At 41.0% G+C, this 27012-nt stretch overlaps 1 protein-coding gene across 3 annotated transcripts in view; it reads left to right on the top strand.

Annotated features, from left to right (window-relative positions):
* The first annotated feature begins 2261 nt into the window (after window positions 1-2261).
* ctnnd2b (catenin (cadherin-associated protein), delta 2b) overlaps window positions 2262-27012 on the top strand; it is a 164932-nt gene continuing 140181 nt past the window's right edge. The window contains exon 1 of one of the 3 annotated variants that reach the window (XM_051396501.1): window positions 2262-2561. The gene's annotated coding sequence lies outside the window, so the exon portion shown is untranslated. Of the gene's footprint in view, window positions 2562-26561; window positions 26580-27012 lie in introns of those variants that run through there. The other 2 variants (XM_051396510.1, XM_051396491.1) reach the window with 2 other exon arrangements.

Raw genomic sequence — 27012 nt, 5'->3', positions numbered from 1 at the left:
GGGGACAGAGACAATGGACGACAACGCCAATATCCACAACAATGGTGAATGAATAACAATAAGGGGGCGGCTGTGGCTCAGAGGCAGAGCGGGTCGCTCCTTAATTGGAAGGTTGTGGGTTCGATCCCCAGCTCCTGTTACCACATGTCGAAGTGTCCTTAAGCAAGATACTGAACCCCAAATTGCTCCTGATGCACAGGAGTGTGTATGAATGTTAGTTTCTGTTCAATGGACTTTGCCATCACTGAGTGAAAGGGTGAATGTGGCACATAGTGTAAAAGCGCTTTGAGTGGTCGGAAGACTAGAAAGGCCCTATACAAGTACAGGTCCATTTATCATTTACCATAGGGGGGCAGCCTGATAATAAGGAATTGCAGTAATCCAGCATAGAAGTAACAGATGCATGAACTTGTTTTTCTGCATCTGTGTGTGACAGGATGTGTTGGATTTTCACAATGTTACGTAAGTGAAAAAATAAGGCAGTCCCAGAGGTTTGCTTTATGTGGGAGTTAAAGGACATATCCTGATCAAAGATAACTCCAAGATTCCGGTGGAGCTAGAGGCCACGGTAGTGCCATCTAGAGTAACTATATCTTTAGATAATGAGTTTCTGAGGTGTTTGGGGCCAAGTACAAGAACTTCAGTTTTGTCTGAGTTTAACATCAGAAAATTGCAGCTCATCCAGGTTCAGAAATCAGAAATACTTTATTGAGCCCTGGGGTGAAATTTGTTTTCTACAGTTGTTCCACTCACATAACGGTAAAGAATAGTAATTATATACATATAGTAAAATGGAAAAATAGAAATGGAAAATAGAAATATAATAAGAGCCTAAGAGATATAATAAGATAATAAGAGCCTATATACAAAGTAAATGTAAATCCAAGCATAGGTGTAAACATATTCCACCGTATTGCTGACAGAAATTAAATAAATAGTAATGAGTTTTAAGATTATGGTGTTATAATATAACATAATAATCAAGTGTATTGCACATTGACCCGGGTATTGCCTGGTATCCCCAGGTTTTTATGTCCTTAAGGTATGATTGTACTTAATTAAGTTAATGGAGTGATTCCTAATAATGTTGCCTAAGCGAAGAATATATAAAGTGAATAGAAGTGGTCCAAGCACAGAACTTTGTGGAACTTCATGACGTTAGTGTGCATGGAGTATTCATTGTTAACATGCACAAACTGAGATTGAACTGATAAATAGGACTTCAACCAGCTTAGTGCGGTTCCTTTAATGCCAATTAGATGCTCAAGTCTCTGTAATAGACTACTGCATGAGACAAGTCTATTGTCTGATGCAATTAAAAGGTTGTTAGTAACTTTCACTAGTGCTGTCTCTGCGCTGTGATGAACTCTAAATCCTTACTGGTGAAATCCTCAAATAAGCTGTTGCTATGTTTCTCAAGAATCTTAGAGAGGAAGCAGAGGTTAGAAATAGGTCTATAGTTGGCACCCCTGGGTCAAAGGTGGGCTTTTTAAAATGGGTTAATTACTGCTACTTTAAAGGACTGTGGTACATAGCCTGACAATAAAGACAGATTGATCATATCCAGTAAAGAAGTGCCAACTAAGGGTAAGACTTCTTTTTGCATAACAGTTGTTAAGATTCCTGTGTGAGGAGACATTGGTACCTGTTGAGGGCAGGCAGTGATTATTTTTTTCTCTAATAGTGACAATAATTATAATAATAATTTTATCTGTAATGAAGCTCATGAAGTCATTGCTGCTGAGGGCTATAGATAAATGTGATACAGTATGAGGAAAACATTTTCTGTAGCAACATAGCTGAAATTCAAATTTGATTCACATACTCTGATGGCTCACAGAATTTGGTGTAACACCTCTGTCAATCAAAGATGTCCACTGGCCTGCTGACTCAGAGGCTTAAAGGCTAAAAGAGCATAGCCTAGTTAATGTACTCCTAAAAAACCCTGATTCATCCTTTCAGTAATAACAAAACATTGCATTTGAAAATCAGTTTGACGTGATTTCTGTCAGCAAAAAGAGTGATTTTAGTTTGGAGCTTAAGCACCTGCAGTAACACATTCAGTTTCTCAGCTGCTGCTGCTGCTGCTGCTCTGTGGCATTTATCACCCCCCATACCGTAATTCCTCTCATCACCGGTGGGTGTCGCTGCTGACACTGGTACCCAAGTAGTCTGTCAGTCTGTCTGGCGGGATTGGGGGGATGTTGTATTGTGAACTAGAGAGAGAGAGAGAGAGAGAGAGAGAGAGAGAGAGAGAGAGAGAGAGAGAGAGAGAGAGCACCTCTGCCGCTCTCCCTGCCTCCTCTCCTGTGCGCAGAGCTCCGGCCCGGCCGCTCCTTCCTTCCTCATTTCCTCCCCACAGCTGGCTCTCTCCTCTCGGATGCTGCTGGCTCGCCTTCTCCCTTTCACACGCGGCGCTGGACCAAATACTTCGGAGGGCGGAATGACTGACTAACCTGTTTTGCATGGTCTGAATTTCGGGAAATTCGCACGTCGGAAAGGAGGGGAGTCAAGAGGGAAACGGAGGCTCTCCATCCCCCCCCGAGGGAATTTATTTTACAGTAAGCAGGCGCAATGTCATTCCAGTTTCCTCATTCCGCTCGTCTCACACCTCCCATCTGTGCAAACGCTTAAAAAATGCTAGAATGTGGCAGCCTGCAGGGAATATGGCTGGCTGTTGTATTTTGTTTGTCGGAGTGTGTGTGTTGCCAGATGTTTTTGCTGTTTTATGTCAGTTTATTCCGAGGTGTGGTGTGGATTGGGTTTTTTTATTATGATGCGCTTAAGGGCTGTGGTGGGGTTGCACTGGTCGTGGACTGAAAATGGAACCCCCCACCCCCCTGCCCCCCACCCCAATTTCAGCTAGACTCGCCATCCATCCATCCATCCGAGGCCGGGGTGTGTGGGGGTCGGAGGAGGAGGAGGAGGGGGTTGGCCGATGCGAAAACGCTATCACTTTCAGGTCTGACCGAAATTTAAGCGATATTCGCGCGATTGTGGCAGGTGACAGCGGCTCCTCGTGACCGGCTGCAACGTCTTTGTGTTGCCTTTGCAGGGGGATGCTGGGACGATCAGAATATTTAGTTTGCCTCAGCCATCACCAGGCATGTGAACTGGATGAAGAGCACCTTGCTGCCTGTGTGCTCCAGCTCCGGCCTGCCTGTCTGCATGAATGGCTCCATGTTGATCACTAAAAACACTCTGTTGTATGTTTCTGATCAGCTCCAGGCTGTTTCTCCTCCCCACTGTAGAGTAATTAATCTCATTCATCACTTTGCCAAGATTACTGTGTTTCGACAGAGAGCGTCTTAGTGTTTGCTCATGTTAATTGTTTGTGGATTTCTGCTCTGTGACCCTGGCAGAAATTAGGGCCTACTGAATTAGCACTCATATATATCCTTACAGTATCCACAGTCTCTGTGGGCTGCGTCCCAGTTTATGATGCCTCATTTAAAGTTTAAATCCTGTGTTTTCTCTTATGAGCTGTATAGTGCTGTAGATCACAGATCACTCCCAAGATGGAGGAGCTACCCAGCCCTAATAAGAAGTTTAATGTGATGGACGTTGGGGGGTTGGGGGAAGCCAGAGAGAGGCTTCTGATTAGAGCAGCAGAGCAGATTGTGTCTGACAGTGAAATGTCTTATTAAGCTGGTTAAACGGGGCTGCTTATTTCAGATTGACCATTGTATTTGTGCTTGTAGGCTGCAGTATGTCATAGCAGATGTTTTCCATTAGGTCTGAGAGGAGAAACATGACAGAGACCAGTGGACGTAACAGTGTAAAATGCATGCTTAATAGTGATGGTGATCATGCTTATTGAGGTGGATAACAGATCTGATGCTAGTTTCTCTGTCTTTTAACCTCTGCATCCTGTAGGTGAACGGCTATGGAAAAGTTAAATATGTAACATCGAAATGGATCAGTGGTCAAATGGTATGAATGCATTCTTCAAAACGTTAAGCTGTTGTATTTTAAAGTAGTAGTCTTAGTGTTTGTATTGAGTTTTCACTTTAAACAGTGGTTCCTTACCTGTTTCGCCCTTTAAAAGAATATTTTAACATTTTCAGAAATTAATGTATTCGCTTTCTTGCTTAGAGTTAGATAAGATGATCGATACCACTTTCATATTTGTATGCTAAATATGAAGCTGCCACTAGCAGTTGGTTAACTTAGCTTAGCATAAAGACTGAAAGTAGGGGGAAACAGCTGGATCGTCCAAAGATCGAACAAAATCCACCTTCCAGAACCACTGAAGTTCACTTATCATCACTTTATATCTTGTGGTTTTACTGAGGGTTAAATGTAGGATCATATCTTGGCCGGTTGCACTGACTTCCTGGAATCTCAGCTGGTTGCATGGCAACGTCAACATAATAAGCACAGATGAGTGGTTTCAATCTTCTCATCTAACTTTTGCTTGAAAGCAAAGCAACCTATCCTCATGACCTCTTATCATGGGTTAAACATGTCTGAGTTCTGAGCTGAGTGATGTTTCCTTCTCAGGTTGATTTATGTGAATCACTATTCCATATGTCATTATAAAATTTAAAAAAATCCAAATATAAACATTTTGCGACCACTCACACTGATCTTGCGACCCCTAGTGGAATCATGAGCTTCATGTTTGGAACCTCTGATTTACCACTATCTGGCCCCATAATCCAAAATAGATATCAGTATCAGTGTTTTAAAACAATCTCTTTTCTCTGGCACAAACGTGATCACAGTTTCAACTCCTTGTCTCCAGTATTCCTTTGGCCTGCCAGAGTGCACACAAACAGCTTGAGTTTACTGACTGCTACAAGCTAGATTTGCAACATCTCAAAGCGGCGCTCTAAACACTTAACACGCGCAGGTGAGACTGCCAGCCAGTGTTCTCGTCACACAACATTTAACTGATCAAAGAGCTTCTTCTCCCAAATGTTGCAGCACGCGTTCCTGTAACATGCTGAACAGCATTACAGGAAGCCACAAGTCTTTCAGAGCACAATTCACCTGCTACTCTGGGGTATAATAGAGTACCCCCTCCACCCACAACCCCTCTCTCCATTTCCCTGCCTAATTGCCAAAGATTCATGGTGACCCCATAGCTGCATCCCTGGTGAAAAGTCTGAAAAGTGATGCACTCCGCCACGGTTCAGCGAAGTGTTAAGAGCATGTTATCATCCTTTTCCAAAGACTTGCCTCGGCTGCTGCAGCCTCAACAGGGTTCATTAAGTTTTTATATTGAGAAGATGATACATGAGATGTGGACAAACTCTTAATAACCTCTCAGTGAGACAGACATGAGACATGAATTACTGCCCCTGCACTACACCTACAGTCAAAACATGTTGTATCTATTGATCTCTTGCTCTGGACTAATACCGTTAATTTTGACAACACATTTAATTCAGCTCACAAGACTATAATATAAACGGGATGAATGAAATAATGAAAAAAGTAAAGGACTTATCAGGTTGGGTCTTATGTTAGTAGGTTTGTTGATTTCTATTGGTTATGATAACATAAACAAAAATAATTGCTCGGATTTAGAAACAGAGTGATCATCCAGTGGGGCTCAATGCACGAGTAGACAGTGAAGATTTACTTGGAGGTAAAACTGAAAATGAGCGCACAAGAGCGTATTAATTTGTCATGCACACGAAAACTGCATGCATGCACAGCTATGGCAACAAGGTTAGGTCCAAGTTAAACCAGGACCTCAATGAACTGAACTGTGTACAGTGTTATTGTTACCAACAACACTAACACTTACCAATTTATTTTTAACGTTGTAGTAGCTTGATTTCAACAAATGCTTCAAATGTGGGTATGAGCACACCCGTTAGCCGTTTGTCATCCCTAAAAAGGTGTCTCAATCAGCACTGTAATGTGCGAATCTTATGTATAAGTGTTAGGTGACAGCTCGCACATAATCTGAAGCGGTTAGATCGTCTGTGCTTAAACTACAGGCGCAACTGTTCAAAAACTGCTCAATTATTCATTACCTCAAGGACTACAGTGTTAAAAATCAAGAACAAACTGCAGCAAGAAAGAAGTACAACCTCCACTAGTTCAGACTAGGCATCGGGGATACTACAGATACTCTATATAAAGTACATAGGGGGTTGACAAATACTTAATTAGTATGAAACATTATATGACCCACTTTTGTAGCAGCCTTAGTTTGCGTTATTAACTTCAAAGTTAAAGTTATAATGAGTGGTTATGTTATTCCATCTACCCCATGTAGACTTTATGTAAGATTATTCTAAGGAAGCAGCTTTATTTTAACTGGGGAATTGTTGATGGTGATTTGATTATTAGTAGCAATGCTAATAATTAGGATTTTGTAAATAATTAACATATTTGTCATAATGTAATACTTTTTAACAATATTTCATGTGTAACATAATTATTTCCATGGCCCAAAGTCGTTCTATTATTACTACTACTAAAATGAAAATGAATGGTAATATACCAGTGGTAATTATCAGTGTACACAATTTACCATGTCCTTTATTTTTTAGTCCTATGTCAGATACATTTTGTGCCAAAACATTCACTACCTATGTGAATCAGCCATGTATTGTCCTAACCCGATAATCTCTCCTGATAACCTTGTTCAGAAAGAGAGACACATGGCGAGAGAGCAAGAGAGAGAGATACAGAGATACAGAGACTGTGTGTTGCCAGGTCATTGTATTCCAATCATGGCAGCGTCTGATTCATATCACAGCTGGCGCCCCCCACTCCTTCAGTCAGTAGATGGGGAAGATAGGTTGCCTGGTCAACAACCTCTTTATTCCTAGAACCGTTCAGAGCAGAAACACAGTAGGAGATCGCTGCCATCATGGCCCGCGTTTACTTGCAAGGCATAATAATAGTTGTGAAATGTATTTATGTAGCAGTTTTCAAAACAAAAAAAACAGACCAATGAAATGTCACAATAAATAACACATTGGCAACCAATATGGAATCTACTGGTGGTATTATTGTTGCCTTATTTAACAGTTATCTACCCTGTCTTAAGATTTCAAGTCATTTGTTCATGTATTGTTCTTGTATGATTTCGTTTTAGTTCCACTCATGTTTTTAATGTAATTGAATTACATTTTTCCCATTAATTACAGTTGCAAATGAATAGATTTGCAGATGATACTCTTCTGTTTTGCCAGCTTAGCTTTTCAAAATCTACATCTCGCATTTAGCCATCATTTTGCTCACTTTTATTAAATGTGTCTAATACTTTGTATATAATGATGAGGGAATCTCCTTGATAAGCTTCAACCAGTGCCTCAACACTGAGGGAAGAGGTCTAGAGCACATGCTTCAAATAAGCACCCTTCTGACATCGTTAGGGTTAAGGTGAACGTTAACTGCAGGTCTGCAACGGGATTCAAACTCTGGTCTCCTGTATCAAACTCAGGCGCACTAAGCACTTGTCCACCAATCAAACCTCCACACCCTTACTTTAAAAATAAATACATAAAGAGCATGCTACTTCCTGCATTTACAATGAAGAGAAACCAGGTTACTTGACAAACCTGGTGTAGAACTAAATCCTGAGTGCATGTAAATGAAGTCACTGATGGAGACAGTGCCAGTGTTGACCCACGCTGTATGCACAGTATACTGATACCTGCAGCACTAATCAGGTGCAAAAATCAGGTGACATAATGACCTCCGACCATTTCCCCTCTCCGCAGCTTCAACTTGTGCGTCCGGTTGGTTCACTAATGGATGATGACAAATAACAGCTGCACTTTGCTTCCCTGTCTCAGGCACTGAGTGGTTTTCCCTCTTCTCCTCTGCCCTAAGAGGAGAGAGGAGCAGAGCGGGAGCTATGGAGAGGGTAATGGTTGTTTGTCGGACACATCATTTTGTCACTTGAGTTTTGTTCATTTCACTCGATGGTTGAGTGTGCACTTTGCTGCCGGGAAAACTGTACTTGGAAAATCGCTTTGCACCTATATTTACTATAGCACCTATTTGGTTGTGCATCAAACAGACACTTAAGTGAAAAGGTGACCATATCTTTCTCAATATCATTTAGTTCAATTTAGCAATCAAAAAAATATATGGAATAAGCCCCAGCCTGCTCAGCCAAAAGAACGCCACACTTTTTTTAATCACTGCAGCACATTAGCAAATTAATGAGTAATGGAGAAATGAGAGGCATCTTTCGTCTCTGTGTTAAGCCAAGTTCAGGCCAGGGCTGTCATCATTGTTTCAGTGAGTCCACCATCCTCTCAGTGTCTGGCAAAGCACAGACCCTGCGTGTCCCTCTGCACCGAGGGAAACAATAATACTCCTCCTAATCCACCTCTCACTGCATTGCTCACCCAATCAATCCCCCATGGAGTGGGACGTTGCCAAGTTGCGTTTGCCAAGTTGTGGTTGCCTTAGCAACATGGACTCGGGTTTGCTGTGATGTCAGCCAGGTGCGTTCTGGCAGTTTGGGCTCTAACAAGGCCGACCCTTGTTGGGGATAATGAGCAAGACTCTGCTGTCATGGCGATGACTCTTTCTGTGTATGAGGGGAGGTCAGCGAGGGGCGACTCCCAATTAGCTTGGAGTGTGTGAGGGAGACAGTGAGTAGGTGGGTGGGAGTGGGATGGGAGAGTTTTCTCCTTCTGGTTTGCTACTGTTACCTTAACAACTTTAGGTATAGCTGTAGAGCTAACAATGAGTCAGTGCAGCAACCGTGTTGGGCAAGTTACAAGTTAAATGTAATCGATTACTCATCACACGTTACTAAATGAAAATGTAATTATACTATTTATTACTAAATGAAAAAGTAATTATATGACTCTAGTAACTACTCAACCACAAAGTGGTTGAATTCTGGTCTAGCCCTCCGTTAACTTGAATGGAGATACATTTTCTTGCGGATCTTCTGGACTTTCAAAATGTTATTGGACTGAATGGATCAAATTCTGATTCAGATGTGATGCTCCAAAAAATGCATCCATTTTACAGCTGCTTCTTTCACAATGTAACCTTATGGGAAAAAGTAATTCTGTGCCAGAGTGCATAACATGACGGACGTCACTGCTGTAATTACACAGTTTGGCCACTAAGTCAAATTGTCTTCAAAGCCTGGTGCTCTTCCTGGGAGCTTGCTATCAACAGCATTGTGACCCTCATGACAACAAACCACACTTGATGCAACCTTCCGTGTAGGATCAGTAACTAATGTAGTTACTGAATATCAAATTGTAATCCCTTACACTGGTGTTTCTCAAACTTTTTACAGCGCGTACCACGTCTTGCCACCATTATGGGCATTTATTCCTAATAAGTTTATTCATTGTTGACTGCTGTCAGTCGCAGCCATGCTGTACAAAGGGGTCGCACTAGAACTGGCACTTAAACTCTTCCATACAAGTCTGACACACTGCAAGGAGTACTGTAACTAATCGTGTCTTGCACTAAAAAAGTGATCACAGTACTGTAACACGCTACCGCTGCTGCTGTATTACTGCCTAATACTGTAATAACTACCACACCAATACCTGATACACTACTGCCAATTTGACGGTGTTTATGTGTGCAGTTTTTTATGGCACAGTATATAATTAAATAATTTGTAATTATAATGCATGATTTTGATATTTAATACCTCAGCCATGACTTTGCTTTATTTAGATGTTTTTAGATTATTGACAGTCTTCGATTAAGATTTTAAATTGGCATCAAGGCAAGGTCTCAAAGCTCTAAAATGAACAAAACCTTTTAAAACTACCTTCTATTCCTCCCAATCACATTGTCTCATTTTCCGCCCTTTATTTACCCTTTATGATTTCAGCGGCGTGAACAGGACAAACGCATGAGAGGCAACCCGAGCTTTTAGACCTATTTACCTGCTCACTCAGTCTATTCCACTAAAAAAAGTAGCTTGTTCTTTTATTTTGTATACTCGAATGTAAGTGTGACTTTGGAAGTCTTTGTCTTTTTGCATGTGTGTGCAGTGTGCGTGTGTGGTGTGGGCGTTGGAGGTAGGCTACTGGCTGCAGCCTAACTGCCGTTCTTTGTTCTCACATGCCTTTAGCGTTTATGAACTCTTATGTGTAAGTGGGCCTTACATAATTACAAATGAGCTTCTTCTCCCTAATGCTGCACAGAGAGGGCCATTATGTCCTGCAGAGCTTTTGGAGCTGTGAAGTAAAAAAAAAATGACAGATTGTGGTGGTCAAACACCCGTTCATCACTTATCACCTTGATGAGAACAATTCTCACTCTGCTTTATTTGACTGCCTGTTTTCTTTGGATATGGCAGAGGATGAATTCATATGGGCTTTTCACATCATTTTCATCTGGCTGTGAAATTAATGGTTTTGCAGAGGACTTTTTTTTTTAAGCTTCAGTCTTTTTTGATAATATATCTTTTTATTTTGTCCAGTGGTGGAAATTTGTGAAAGTGTTATTTTCTTGTCTTTGTCCCCAGGCTCCTTAGTGCCATGGTTTAGTTTTTTACCCTGGTAGTTGGTAATAATTTGCTGATGTAGTGGTTTGTGTGGGGTCTGTTGCAGTCTGCATGTTCTCAGTCTACTCTTTCGCTTCCGGCTGTGTCCTTCACCAAAAAACATATTTTTTTTAAATCCTTAACGCACTGTAAAAACTGGAAATTGTGATAAAATGACCGCTCAAACAATTAGATATGAAGAGGGTGAAAAGCAGAAAAAATGCACCATCAAAAATGGGAGGGGATGATATCTTTTCTCTTTCTCTGACAGTTTTTATTTCATAAGCATTTTTTAAACTTTAAAGGGCATTTGGGTGCCCCAAGCCCTCATTAATTGCTAACCCTGTGCAAGCATTTGCTGGCTTGCAGGTTTTGTATGAGTGGGTTTGTGTGTGTGTGTACGCGTGTAGTGGAGGAAGTGGCGTCAGGCCAGTGTGGCACTGCTTTGTCTGGCTTTAATGCCTCTTCATTCACTGTACTCACATCCAGCCAGCGCCCTGACAGCAACTAATCTCCTCTTTATCTTAAAGGTTTGCTCAGCACTTTGGTGTCCCATTCAGACGGGAGCAAACTAAAGATTTCAGGCAGCCACGCGGCACTCCTAGTTGACTGTTCTACTATGGCCATTCATTGTCATTGTACTTTGGAGAAGTGAGGTTGGTTTAGCTTCAGCCTAGCTCTAACCTAGCAGTAGGAGAGTTTTCATGTCCAGGCATTAGTTTGTCATTTTTGCCAAGGAAATGTCACCGTGCTCCATTTTGATACAATGGTGTGTGTGTGTGACCTAGGTGAACCTGAGAATGAGGTTCACTTTTTGTTTTGCTGTCCTGTCTATAATGACATAATGGATGTCCTTTTAATAAAATGTCCTCTATTTATGATGATTTCTTTTGGCTTGATGATTATGAAAAACTTGCTTCAATAAACCTTTTTTGTAGCGAACATTTTATGCCACGCTTGGGGAGAAGGCAGAATATTTTGTTTAAGACCGAATCACTTAATAATGTATAATTTGTAATTTTGTAATGGAATCAAATGTTTGATCACTGCAACTGTATGTTTTTGGTGTCTTGTAATCCTATGAGGGTTGGGCACTTTGTGTACATGACACAAAAATCAAATTAAGTCAATCAATCAGATACATTTCTAGAGGAAAACATGTCTTTGCATATGTGTGTGGATGGGTACAAGCAATCGCCAGAAAGGAATAAGAAATAATCTAGCAACTTTTTGAGCAGGCTTTTGCTGCTTTCCACTGAATGAATCATAAGGACTTTTGTGAGTTTTCCTCTAGCAACACCAGAAGTTCAACATTACTTATCCAGTGAAACATCTCAGCGTCTCCCACATGGATTGGAACAAAATGTACAGACACTCCTGGTTTTCACATTATGACTTGGTGCCACCATGCTGCTGGCATTTGTTGTATTGGGTGAAATATCTTTATTGGGTGGATTGTCGTGAAATTTGCTACAGACATTCATATTCCCCACAGGATGGATTGTAATAACTTTGGTGGTCTCTTAACTTTTCATATCGTGCCATGATCAGGTCAAACTCTGTCCAGTACTGGTAAATACCGGCTAAACTAATACCAGTCACATCCGCCTCAGCTGTACTTTGTGTTTATTGTAATTACAAACATGATTGTGCTAACCAGGTAAACTCAGAACATGGCAAACATTTTATCTGCTAAAAATCAGCATGTTAGCATTGCGAGGAGGGCTTTTAGAGGATTTTAGCATTTAGCTTAAAGCACCACTATACTGCCAGGGTCATTCTGCTTTATGAAATGTATTATGTCTTTGCATGCGTGTCCATTAACCTTAACACCAGAGTCGTCCTTCATTCACATTTTGTCTCCACAATAGCCAGGATGAGATCACGAGTTAGCAAACATTAGGACCTTTTATGCTTAGAAGAAGATGAGTCATTAGATTTGTTGATCTATCAAACAGCCCCAGCAATTAGTGACCTGTCAAATACCTTTCCCTGCTCACAATAAAAAAAACATTTTATCCAGGATAAAGAAAAAAGTACTTGTGGATTATGTTTTTTTTTCCTACTCTTGAAATTAGTCATACGCGAAAACATTAACAGAACTAATTAGCCGGAAAGGTCTTGTAATGAGATATTTAGACTCAGAAATAAAATAATGAGGATGTGGTTTCCAGCCGTCGCCTCAGAAATTACCCCCGGATCACAAGGCCACGCCCATGCTGTTTGTACCCTCCTCTGGATTTGGGATTAGTTGAAAGGATAGCTGTCAGTGATCAGCCAGGCTGGAGCTACACACACACGCGCGTATACAATCAATAGAAAGCCACCAGTAAGTGAAAGAGCATTAAAATGCTTTTTCTAAAATCCTCACTGGTGTTTTGTCGTCTTTACTTTTACAGTTACATCATGATTATATTTAACCCTGGGTCCCTGCGCATTTGGAGACTCATTATAATACAGATTGAAGTTGTTGCTTTCGTCAGGTCAGCTGGGACATAGAAAAAAAAAAAGATTGAGGTATTTTAATCAGCTTTGATGTCAGAAAGAAAAACAAGACATTTACACTTGGGAAATTGAACGAGATGGAAATGAAATGATATCAAAGATGTGTATGCTTTTTATAACTGGTGTGAATCAGCTATTGGACACTCTCTGTCAGCTATGTGGGACTTTTTCAGGTGTTAATAATCAGACCTAGTCAGGCAAAATCAGTTCCAGCATTTGGCAGCTGCTGATTGAAACACACACACACACACACACACACACACACACACACACACACACACACACACACCCATAGAATGAGCTCCTGAACATAGCTCAAAGGAAATATTTTCTCTCAGACCTTTTAACTTTGACTAATAAGGATTTGTCAGGTTGAGCTGAGCGTCTCGCTGATGACTAAGCATTGTGTCTGACTGAGAGATGAAGAGACTTTGCAGTTTATTGGCTAAGGGTCAAATCCCTCAGAGATTTTCGCTCAGCTGGCTAACATACTGCACTCCATGTGCTCAAGTATGCGAGTTAGGGCTGGGAATTCCTTATTTGCACTCCTCTCAGCTGCTGTAGTAAAATAACAGTGTGTCCTTACTTATAGCCTTCAGGCTAAATTAATGAATCTCATTGATTTGTTGCAGTGAAATAGCACTGTGTCATCAGTTAACTCGCTTTTCAGCTTAATTAATTGAAGACATTGATCAGGCAATGATAAGCTGGATGTATGTGTATCTGCAGCGCTAGACCTTTATAATATAGGCCTGGATATAAATGATTCCTGCTTTACTCTTTGTGACTCTTACATATTCATCACATTTGATTGCCATACGACTCATTATTTACACAAGGAGTCATGTTGCATTTATGGGGATATAAGTAGTGGACAGTATGGCTGCATATGACTCTGGTTGAAGGCAGGTCTAGTGGTAAAAAAAAGTTATGATGAGGATGATAGACCTACATCAGTCTCTACACTAACAGTACCTCAATGCTGTATTTGCTGAGTTACACAAATGCGTTTACTAAATTTGATGGCAATCCATCCAATAGTTGGTCAGACATTTAACTTATCATCGTGGTGGTGCTGGAGGAAAAGTTGGCATTACCAAAGTCAGTAGGATTCATCATCTCGGCACCGCAAATGTCTCCACAAAATTTCAGGGCAATCCATCCAACAGTTGGATACAGATATTTCAGTGTGCACCAAAATGATGAACCAATGACCGGCTGACACTGCAATCCATATTGAGCCTCGCCACTAGCATGGCTGAAAATGAGCATTTTATATTTTGTTTTGTTACTCATGTAAGCAACAAGGAAACAATTTAATATCATTAACTTTTTGTTTAGCAGAAACATTTACCAGAGCAGGAATTCACTGGGCACAGCTATAAGTTAGACCTCAAAAGCTTTTCTGCCTTCTTAGAAATACTCTCCATCCCCCGACTCCTGGGCTGCTTCTGAATCAGTTTCTCTGTTGCTTCCATATGTTTTTTTTAAAGGTTCCACCCCCTTTACTTTACTCATGTTTCTCTGCCTCCACTGTTGCATTCAGTGTTTCTCCCTTGACTTTGTCTCATCTCTCCTCATCACCTCCTTCAAAAAGCTTCTATTTCATAAATCTGACAGTGCATGCAGAATGACTTAATTAAAGCAGTGTTAATTACAGCAACTGTGGTTTAACAACATCATGTCGTGTCTCGTGGGAATACATAACCTACGGCGTTTACGGTTACACTAACTTAAACTATCACGATAGTTTAGATGATTTGATCATATTTGATGTGGCTTTAAAGCAGCAAAATGGACAGATAATACTAATGTAAAAACAAAAACTTTGGCTTCACTTAAGACCTCAGGTAGTTGTTGACAGACTATAATTTAATGCTGCATGTTTCAAACAATGTCATATATCCAAACCACTGAAGACAGATTCATTCGTCTGTCTCATGAAAGCAGCCTCAGCTTGTATTTTTGCCTGCTAGCTCTAGCACGGAGGGTGCGTTTTACTCTACAGCCCTGGTTGTAGCGTCAGTCGTTGGGTTTTTATGCAGCGTTGTAATACACTGAATTAGCATTTGGCATTTTTATATTCAAATTGAAGAGAACTATATAAGGTCACTGTTATTGTTAAATTAAGTGAAAACTTGATGTGGCTGAACATGCCTTGCTCTTTCTTTACTACAAAAATTGCCCTACATATGGGGATCTAGTCCCCTGCCACTTGAAACACGAGGCTTAGGCCTGGCCTCTTAGCTTAAAGCATTGAGAGGACAGGAGAGGAGAGGGGAGATTATTAGACAGCAGAAAATAGAGTGAGGAAGTGGAAACAAGTGCAGGAGGAGGCTAGAAGAGGCTTTATGTATGTATGCAGTGAACATTCTTCACCAGTGACTGTGGGAACCAGTGACACATGAAATATGAGAGACAGCAGCACTCTCCACTATTTATAGCACTGCAAGAGAGAAAGAGAAAGCGGCCACACCGCATACACTCCAGGGCAGAGTTGGCATCATTTTTTCATTCGCTAAAGAGGAGTTGCACCCAGTTTTTTCGAATGCACATATGTCACAGCAATGGCATCGGACAGGCCAGTCCCAGTGCCTTCCATAGTGAGACGCTTAATACGTTTCTGGCCATCAGTTTTCTTTTTTAACTCACAGAGCTAAACAGATGCTCGGGGGGTAAGCGCTGGTCGTGGCTTTGTTGCTGTCGCTTTGTGACGATTCGAACCCATCTGCACCTCGGCTCTGCTTTGCACAAACTGCTAAAAATGTATCAGCGCTGCTGGGAACACAAACAGCATGTCCTGTTCTGCTGGAGATAATGCTGAAAAGAAGCCAAAAGGAGCCAAGTCAAAGTGGGCACACAGCTTAAAGAATCATTTTAGTCATGTTATGTAATGTTTAGATGAAGCTTTGACCTCTGAGGCAGAATCAAAAGAGGCTGGAAAGCATTATTTGGCCCTTTTGTTGTAGCCTGTAAAGTACTAGAAATAGGCAACCACTGCTATTGCTAAATGAATGAGGGTTAAAGGGGCCACTGTGACTATGAATGTATGTTTGAATCATTAGGCTTCATCCACTACAGTACGTTTCTGATGTAATATGATTTAGATTGATGTGATCTAGAATTGCATAACATGCCAGCACTGTCAGGCCAAAGAAGCGTCATAACATCAGCTAACCAGAATTAAAAGAAGAAGCCTTTCATTTGTAATGCAAGATAAAGAAATAATCTGCCCTACTACTTTTACATTGACTCTGAAACAGAGAAAATGCATCTTTCTTCTGTCTTCATAAGACATGAAGTATCACCTCTGCAGTTTAAGAAAATGCTGAAGAAGTAAAGCTGATAGTTGTGAGTGCTCGTTGCTGCTTGACGTTTTATTTATTCTCACAGTGTCCTGACTTGCATCATACTGTCCAAACCACGGTCATCTCAGCTGTTTGATGTTGCCGTTCGATCGCTCGGACCGGAGCTTCAGCCACGGGCAGTTGCAGCTCTTTGATGCTCCCCTCCATAAGCGATTTCTTCAGTGATGTCATTTCTTCTGAGAAAAGCCCTTCAAAGTCAGGTTGATGTATTATGCATGGCACTACAGTAGCTAGCCTAGTGTGTGCTAGTAGTGCTCTGGGGTGGTAATGGTGATGCTAGGAGTGCTGAGAATAGCAATGGGAAGCCTTCGCACTGGAGGCTGAATTCATCTGTGGTCAATGTATTTCTTCCCTCAGTGTATGTTCTGTTTAAGTTATGTATTAGTGCAATGTTATCATTGTGAGAACAGAGACATCAGTAGACTGTGCTTACATTGGAGGAGCTCTCCAACACACAACCTCCTGATTTTACCAAGCAGTATATCACATGCTAATGAGTTCACCAAATCTGAGTGAGTGGATTATTTTAATGTCATTTACAACGCAAGGTTGTACAGTGACATTTAGAAATAGTTCCCTTTGTGCAACTTTAAAAAAAAAAAACTAAATTAAAATGTATTAATGACTCCTAAAAATAAACGAATAAACAAAGAAGTGCTTCATATATAAACCTAAGGTAGACAGGACAGGAGATGAATCCTAATAACTTTGGTGATCATCTGACTGGGTTGCCATGAAATATTTATATATAATATCCATGTTTCCCACAGGATGCTTCTGGCCCAAAATTCCAGTCTTTGGCTCTATGGCCAAATACCAGCAAAGCTAATGACATTCCCATCAACCTCAATTTGTGTTTAGTGCTAACTATAAGTATTAACATGCTAATATACTAAACTGGCAGTGAGCATGGTAAGCATTGCTTGACAGAACATCCGCATGTTAACATTGCAATTGTAAATGTTAGCATGCTGACGTTAGCTCAAAGCACCGCTGTGCTTCAACACAGCCTCACAGAGCTGCTAGCATGGCTGTAGTCTTGTTGAGTAGCAGTGGGCCGGTTTGAACTGAATAACAATAAGTTCAATTCTGAGTAACGTTTCTCACGTTTTACCACGTACAGTACTCTACTGTATGTTAGGAGTAGGTCGTGAAGAGGATCAGAACACAAGGTCATGAGCAGCAGCAGTGTTCAGCTGCTTAGTTATCAGATCTGCTAAAGCCAGAGTTCGCATCACATCTCTCCTGTTGCTATGCAACACGAATCGACTTTGAAACTATCTAATTAGCTAGCCTGATGTTTCAAAAGGGTAGAGGTGTGGGAAATAAAAATGCAGGAGGGAATTAAAGTGAGTTCCATGGGCGCACGCACCAGAGGGAGACGGATGGTACATCTTTATATTCACAATAACTGCTGTTTCTACGGCATTGTAGCATGTTGTGGCTAAAGCTAACACAATACCAGTCTCTTATTGGTGGAGTTTAGAGTCTCTGTGTCTTTGGTATATTATTATTGAAGCTCAAGAACTGGATGCCCTCTGCAAATACAAATTTGCCCCACATATTTACTTCACTGAGGATGAACATGTAAGCCCTCAGGAGGTCTAATGAAAGCTAGGGCGGCTTCTCTCTGACAGAACGCCACCGTTTTTTGTCCAACGCAGTTAACTTTGAAGCGTCTCAGCCTGGAACTTAAATTCCCGAATCGTCTCGTTCACAAACATCTTTGTCACGATGCCTCTGTCATCGAGCGGTCTGAATTCCTTTGTGGGTGGAGGGAGGCAGAGCGAGTTTTAATTTGCTTTTGCACTGTGTTTATCACCGCCGTTGTAACCTCTGTAATTACACCATGTGGTGAAGCCGCCCGCGAACGTAGCTCACCCAAAGGATCTGTTGAAAATATGTATAATTCATGATGTTGATTGTATTTTTAGCTGCTCCGGCTTGTTGTTTGGAGACGTTAAACAAGGGCTACTTTGTATTGAAGATGAGGATATACTCCTTGAGTGAACAGTTTGTTTTCCACCTCTTTTAACTTCCGTCCGCTGTCCGCTGGGAGGCTGCACTGAAGGAGGTGGAGCATTGGGTTTTTCTGGGGGATTTTTTCCCCCTTCTGTATTTTCAAAGGTACGAAAAAAATCAACATCAGCGCCCAAGTTAATGTCGTCTTTATTCTCATTTAATTAAGACTTTTCTTTCAAGCTACGACACTGAGCTCCACAGTACGTTCAAATCAGTGCCATTACACAACATTAAAAATGTAATGTCTTAAGCTCTGAATTGCCCACATTTCCCTGTTCGTTAGAGTGGCATAATTTATATGGGAAAACTAGGAGTGCGTTCTTTCATTATAAATTGGAGACGACTGACTACATGATGTTTGAGTCATGAGAAACAGATCTTTATGAGCACTAATCAGAAGTCTCCAGTGTAGGTAAAACGATTCACGCTTCACACACAGTACACTACCAGTGTGTGTGTGTGTGTGTGTGTGTGTGTGTGTGTGTGTGTGTGAATGTCATTTCAGGATTTTATTGATCACAGTGGGGTAAACTGTGTATCCCCTCCCTCTCAGTGTGTATGTGTGTGTATTCACCTGCACTATGTGGAGGTCAGTTTTCTTGCCTGTGTGTTCTGAAGGTCTCTCTCTCTCTCTTTCTCTTTCTCTCTCTCTCCCTCCCTGGGCTGAACTTATAAAAAGGGGGTTCCCTGTTGTTGTTCCATCAACCAGCCAGCAGGGGTCACCCATGGCAACTCAACGCTCTCAACCAATCACAGTGAAGCTTGTTGGCCTCTGTCCATCACTTGTTTTTTAAACAAGGGATTAGGGCCCAGTACCAGTGTAATCTTTCATAACAGTCAATGAACTATGGTAATATTCTTTCAATTCAAATCTGAAGATTTTGAAATTGCTCTTTAAGCTTTTACAAACTCTCATTTTGAACCACTATTCTGGGAAACAAGATTTTGACTCCTATTCAGCCACAGGAGCATTATCCTCATGTCCACTGCATGCGGCTGCATTGCATTACACTTGCACCACAACTCCATCATGGCTCTATTGCAGTTTCAATGTCCACTGTAAAGGCCTGGACACTAGGGTGGCCATTTCCTTCACATCAAAAAGGAGGACACTTTGCATACACAGGGACACTCAAGCAGAGATTTGTTTGGTATGATCCGGTTTTAAATTTTGATGTTTTTCCACCAGATTACATAAAGGTGCATACACATACCACATAGCTAATAATAAATATACAAGATACAGCTCATGACAACGTGCCCTTCCAATTCAGATTACATAGGTCTAGTAAACATCATACAGAAACTGTTCTTGATGTTTTTATCTATTTCTAAAAAAAATACAGCAGTTTCATATGTATAGGCTTTGCCTAGGCTGTGCCTATACATTTCAGAATTTCAGTCCAACAACCCAGTTCTCTGTTGCTGAGAGCCTGATTGACTGGTGGTACCAACTATGGTGATCCAGTGGTGAATCAACACATGGCTCATTTGAATATTAAAATTAGCCATGTGTTGATAGGTCTGGACAAGAAAATGTAACCAATGAAATTACTTATTTTGACACACATTTTTAGCCAATAAGTATTAAACTAACAAGGTAATGTGTCAAAAGGCGGACCTTTTTTGTTATTTTCTCAAAAGGAGGACAAAAGAGTGTCCGGCTTAAGGCTGCGCCTGCAGCCGGACAGGGCATTTACAAGCCGGACGAATGGCCACCCTACTGGACACACCAGGATTTAAAACGGCGAAAATTCCATCAATAATGGAATCAGCACAATCAGAAGATCTGCTTAGGGGGCAAAATCAATCATTTAACCTCCTCTGTCAGAGTAACAACTGCTCCATGAAAGAGCAGAGGTTTGCAGACCACTATCATAGTTAAAAGCTTTTTCTGAATAAACTGTGCTAACCTATTGTCTTATTAGCACCCGAGCTAAGCTAACGAGTTTTAAAACTGACCACTTGTTAGCTTGGACAGCTTTACTTTCAGCGTGAATTTAATAACTCAGATGTTTTTGCGAAATGGTGCATAAAGATAGTGGAGTGAAGACAAGAACTCGTGACCAAGCTGCACACAGCCACATTCAATGGACGTTAGGAGCTGGCGAGGTCAAGCGCTGATGCTAGGTGATGAGGCCTGGCTCGCAGTCAGTGTTCCAGTCGTGGCTCTGTACAGGCCAGTGAACCTCTTCCTTACCACACTGGGAACATTTTTTCCTTGTGCACAGGGGCATTTTCATGTGGAAACAGGAACGCTCCTTCCTCCAACTAATGCAGCAAAGTGGGAAGCACACTATTTACTCTTACATATCACTGTATGCTGCAGCCTAATAAGGAAAAACAGCACTATTCCAAAACACAAATGTCCTCATACTTTTGGCCATATAGTGTATGTATCCATTCCCTATTACCATTGTGACTGTTCTTGCACTCTCATTTCATTTGTGTCAGTCAGCTCTGTAATGACATTTGCTATTCAGCCAAGTGAACACAGGCCATTCAGAGAGTGATAAAGTGATAATAAGACCAACAGGAAGTTCTCTCAGTCGTACAACCTTGTGGCATTAAATGACTAAATTGTTGTGTGATATATGATTGTTCTTTGAGCATTCAGACTTCCCACAGGTGTTAAATTTGAAACAAATAACTCAAGTTCTTCTTAAGTTTTCCACACTAAAAGGATGACCTTGAGAGAACTTTCATGAAATATTACGCCCAGATTCATCAATATGCGTCAGCTCTCTCCATCCTGGGATCAACACACACATCCTAGGGATAAACCTGCGATGGAGATTTGCATTGATATGACAGCAGGTTGAAAATGCTTTCCTCAGGATTTCTTCACTTGGCAGCATCATGGGTAAAAGATGAGGCCTATGTGATTGTAATGTTTGACTAGTTTCAAGTTTTACCTCTAATTGTGCAGACTTTTCTGTCAAATGATGACCTAAGCTGAAATTTAAGATTAATAAGCCTCATTCATTTGATTTCAAAGTGTGGAAACCCTTCTCATCAAAAGTAGGTTCTGTCCTCACAAGTATAACAACACAAGGAGAGACTTGCTGTGTGTGCGCGGCAGAGATAGAATGGGAGATTGAGGGAAATGTGGAGGAAAAGCAAGACAAGGAATTGACTTGCGGAATTATTTCTGCTTTATTTCAGTGTATAGAAAATGAGGAAACAAATAAAATTGTTCCGGTGGGGAACAAAATCATTTCAAGGGGCTTATGAAAACATCTCTCTTCACAAGAAACAGAGAAAGTAAAAACAAGACGACAAATACAGAAACTCAGGGCGTCCACACGCTTATAATGCAAAGTTTTACACTACATCATCAGCCTTTATCAGCATTCAGACATACAGATACATCTCGACCTGCTCCTAAACTGTGTCTGAGGTGGAACTGTAGGATTGTGTGATAGAAGATATGTGATGTTAGCGTGAATTCAAGGGTGTGTATTGCTATGAAATGTATACGATCCACCGAGCAATCTACACAAAAGATGTATCTCATTATGCAAGATTACCAGAGTAGCGTACATATGTAAAATGCGTAGTAGGGAACCATAGCTAACACACAGCAATTACACAACTAACCCCTCCACCCCTGCCTGCTCCCATCTTGTACTTGATGAGTAGTATTTTGCTTTTTGAAGGACTAGTGTGTAGGGCCAGTGTTTGGCCAACTGTAGAAACATGGCGGTTCAACATGGTGAAGAGGACCTGCTCCCTTTGTAGATAAAAACAGCTCATGCTCATGTAACAAAAACACAATGATACTTATTTTCAGGTGATTATACGCTAATGAAAACATACCTGTGAATATTATATTTATTTTCTGCCAATAGAGCCTTCTTAATTTTACACACTGGACCTTTAAATAGTGAAAGTAAGTTTAGCCGTTAGTGTTCAGTAGATCATTTGCAGTCATTTTGGTGATGATGTTGACATATTGTTTTTTCAAGTTGATATAGCAAACAGTGACTTTGTGACACATTGAGCAGACACAGAACCAAATTAGCATTTTTGGAGTCGTGTTTGTGTTCACCAGTATAATATTCACACGCTCTATTTTGCTCTCCACCAGCTCCTGAGGAAAATATCTGGCTCTTTATCTGCTAAATGCTCCACTGTGTTCTCCTGCTAGTTGCTAACTGTGTCTGTTTGGTGCTGAGAAGGTAGTTTACACTGGAGGGTGCCCAGGTTATCATAATGTTAGGGCTGATCAGTGTACATACTATAATGATCACCAAGGAGACGTGAAGGAAACATAATAACTCTTGCCCAAACATGGGCACTATTAAAATGTTTTACACTCGTACACACAGATCACTGATTAAAGCTAGCACTATGTTGTGACAAGATGTTTTCTGATTTCATTTGAGTCAGTCCCCAACAGACTGACTCAATTTGCTGAGGTGAAGCTTCGTTGGCTGCAGTGACACAGAGCAACATATGTTGTGTGTGTGTGTGTGTGTGTGTGTGTGTGTGTGTGTAAACGGATATTTAAGCATAGTGACATTTCTCAGTGGAAAAAAGTTATAATGAGAGAGGTTACAGTGTGACCAGTATGTGTGGTGAGGGGTCTTTGTGTCACATCTTGTTCCTATTTTTCTATATGTATACATGTCCTGTGTGCACGCTTGTAGGCTATATGTATGTATGTTGAATCATTGTGTAATACTATCAGCAATAGAAGGCAGCAAAACAGTTTAATCATCATCATACAGTGTGGTCAAAACAATCAGCATAAATAAATGAAGATCGTCAGAAGTTAATTAAAACAACATGTTACATAAGTTTTGAAGGTAAAATTAATAGAATAGACAAGTTTCCGAGTGACATGAGATGCGTGGGGAGTAGAAAACAAACTGGAATAACTCAGAACTCATGGGAGAAACATATGGGAGAGACATTTTGTGCCAGAAGCTGCATGAATAGCAGTAAGTAATGGCTGTAAAATGTTCAACATACCAAAAAGGAAACCTCCCTTTCATCCCGTAATGCAAAATTTGCCGTTATGAAGAGCTGTGGTCTGGGTTGCATCAGCTGTGTCTACCTTCACTCCTAAGTTAGGTGTAAAGTCAACACTGTTACAGTGTGTTTATTCCTGTTAAGCAAATTGTGCAAATGTTTGTCAGATCAATTCTTTGGTCTTCATTTTGTTCTTTAGACCATTGATGGTTTGAGAAGTGCTTGCGAGAGCTAACTTTGTGTAGTCTCAGCATTATTGCTGCTACAAGCTGCTGTTTCTCACTGAAATATATGTGTCACATTACGAAGTAAAAGAGTTGGAAATGTAAGTATGGGTGCCAAATGTACCATCAGGTTGCTATGTCCATATATAAGCTATCATGACATTGTTATAAGGTTTTTTTTTTACCCTATGCACACATCCTTGAGTATTGTGTGTGTGTGTGTGTGTGTGTGTGTGTGTGTGTGTGTGTGTGTGTGTGTGTGTGTGTGTGAGGACAGGTAGAGAAGGAGAGAGCAGGCATTTGCCAGCCTCTGGAGAGGTGTGCACCGTAGCACCTTCACTGGCACCAGGAGTTAAAACAGCAGACTTGGATCACAGAGAAACACTGCTAATTGAAATGCACTGTTGGATAGTTATTTAAGTCTGTGTGAAGTTTAAATTTAGGACAAATAAACTGGAGCCTTCAACTACAGAACTGTGAAGTCATAAAACTGTGTAACAAGGTACAGTTTCCCTGCAAGTTGAACAGTCCAGCCAAATCATATGTGAGTGGGAGTATTAAACAGACAGCTCTTATGGCTTTATTTTAGGTAGCACAGTAAATCTAGTTTTGCCTGGGATTTAAAGGCCTATTTTATTCTACTGTGTGTTCTACACTATCTTGTGTTAAAGGGATCTAAAGCCATGTCTGAAAAACCCTTAAAAGGGGTTTGTTACAAAAAGACTTACTATATATACACTGACTGGATCTTTGAGCAAGCATGAGATGAAAAGATGGGCAGATGCCCCACTTGCCCCACAGTTTTAGACTGAACCAAGCGCTACAAATAGGGTTGGTAGGGCCTTATCAGTAATCGGTCTTAAACAGTAAAGTTTGTCCTGAGTGTGGCAGCAGGGGACGTCCTCTGCAAATTGACATAACCTGCTCAGCAAATTCCATGGCGATCTGCCTGTTAGATTATGAGACTCAGTGTCTTGTGCACAAAGTTGACATTTTTGCCCGAGGGTGGCACAAGAGTAGAGCTTGGAGTATGCTAACAGAAAGGGTTTGTCCTCTGGGGGACATAAGTGAGCTCTGTTAACACTCAATGTAGACTCTACACAAAAGCTTCAGGGACACATTCCCCCAAGATTCTGTTATACTCAAAATGCCCCCCTAAATATATTGATATAAACATAGAAATTGCTACACAGGCAACCATGCGTGTCTGGAATAATCATTAGCAAATGTTATCATAATCATAACTTAAACTTAATTGCCATATTATTTATTACTACCAGTTCTAGTATTGCGGTGTTCTGTAGTTATACACATGGTTTCTCTAAGTGGTGTTGCCGTACCACAGCAGAAGCCTTTGCTCGACTGCTGGGGGTAGCTACAATCTGTACTGTCTCTCTATTTCATTATTTTTAATTATATTAAAATTTGGAAAACTGGAATGTAATATGAGTGTTGCCAAGGCTATGTCACTGATTGATTGTGATTGTTTTTGTAAAGAGTTACACAGACACACAAGTGTGAACCTATCATGGCGTCACCCATTGGTTTGTGGAGTACCATTTTGAAGCCTTGAGTCTGGCATTATGCCTGTCACCATGTCAGAGCCAGCGAAGGTTACGTACTGCGAGTTGAGTTGAGCTCATTGGCTGTGCAGTTTCGACTTGTCTGTAGCAGGAAACAATGGCGGCACACACAATCTCATATTACAGATGAACAGTACACTAAAAGAGTGAGAAATAGGCAACTCAGTAACAGAATCTTGATTCATATTTGATCAGCAGTTTGACAGTTTGATCTGAGTTTGGTGCTTTGAGCTGGACGGACTCACTAAGAATGACTGGTCCATCACAAGGTAGCCACACCCTAAAGCATACACTGCTTTATCGTCGATTTTACTCTAAATGGGACCATAATTTACTTAATAAACATCATGCTGTATGGAAGAAGACTGAAACTACAGACTGAGACCATAAACTTGTTAGTTATCTAATAAATCAAATGAGAAGTCTGGTCATTTCTCCATAATGGAGCTGCCCCCCTGCTGCCCATTACATTAAATGCAGGTTTAAGACACTTCCGTGTTAGCTTCACTTCACAGACCTGGATGCTCTTTCCATTATATACTGTCAATGGGTTGGCCCCAATGTTATGGCTACAGCCTTGTTTGAAATGTTGGTTTTGTTACTCTTGCTTGGATTTCTGGGGTGGTGGTGATACCAGTCATAATGTTTGGTATCATAACAACACTGACAAAAGGTGTTGATCCTATACTATATTGCAGTGCTCTTTGATATCTGGTCTATGTGTAGCCTGATCATCAGACTGCGGTAGCATTTGCTAGGATGGGTTAAATAGAAATATGTTCTCATTAACCCCCAAATTCCACTGGACACAGCCAAGACACGTAAAGCCGTGGTCACTGGAGCTGATCACACCCATTTCCACCAGAAGCACTGCGGTGCATCCCAGAAGCTCTGCTGTTCTATTTTTGACGCAGCACAGAGCAGATACGGGATAGACAATCAGTCAACTTTCAAAATAAAATACTACATGCAGACTACAGACTACTACATCAACATTGTGGCACCAGGCCAAGGGTCAATCAGTCAGAGGCGGATTAGAGGAGATTTTAAGCAGAAAAACGTTTGGTATCCTTTGTAAGGACAAAATACACAAGTAAACAATGTATGACAGACAACATGCTCTGAAGACGTTCTGCTTCTGAACGTGATGTTAAGCTAAAGCTGTGCTCAGTGGAATTCTGGGGGTAGAGTTTTTATTCTGTCATCTCACAACAGCCTGTACCACTGTTAATCTTTTCCATGCTTGTCACCATTTGTGTCCTTGTCCTCATTTGGGATTCTGCCAACAAGCTCTGATTGGGTCATCAATGGGCACAACTCCGGACATCTGAATCTCTGAACAAACTGGAGGCGTGGGAGGTGGTGATTGAGCAGTCTGGAACCAGGCTAGTCTATGTCGGGGCTGCATGCTGTGACTTTCTCAGAGATGCTGGTTACCTACCTCCCACAGGTGATTTCAACTGCACCTGTTCCCTTCTGTGATACTTGTGTGATACTAGATTAAGCTGTATGCATTTCTGTGTTTAGCACTGAAGGTTTAGATTAAATATAGCTCCGTTCTCTGTTGTTATGTGCTAATAACGTTGTTGCCACATTAGCTGTAGTGTTTATCTTGTAAGAGCCTGAAGGTTTGTTTAACCTTGTCATCAAGCTTCTGTCATCCCTGAGCATCTGAGTTCTACCATAACACCTGCAGTCAGACTGCTTTTTACAGCTTCTTTTGTTAGTTGCATTGTTCTTCAGATTCTTTCACAATATTTTGATTATATCGGTTATCTAATGTTCTTCTGGGTAATTAGCCACGTGTACGTGAAGCCTTCCTGTGCTGGGAAAAAGTCTAAAAAGAAGAAATCAAAGTGAAACACCCAGTGAGCTGTTATTTA

The sequence above is a fragment of the Dicentrarchus labrax genome, unplaced genomic scaffold, assembly GCF_905237075.1.
Source record: "Dicentrarchus labrax unplaced genomic scaffold, dlabrax2021, whole genome shotgun sequence".
Taxonomy (NCBI): domain Eukaryota; kingdom Metazoa; phylum Chordata; class Actinopteri; family Moronidae; genus Dicentrarchus; species Dicentrarchus labrax.
Note: the sequence above shows the minus strand (reverse complement) of the source record. Positions and strands in the feature narration are given on the sequence as shown.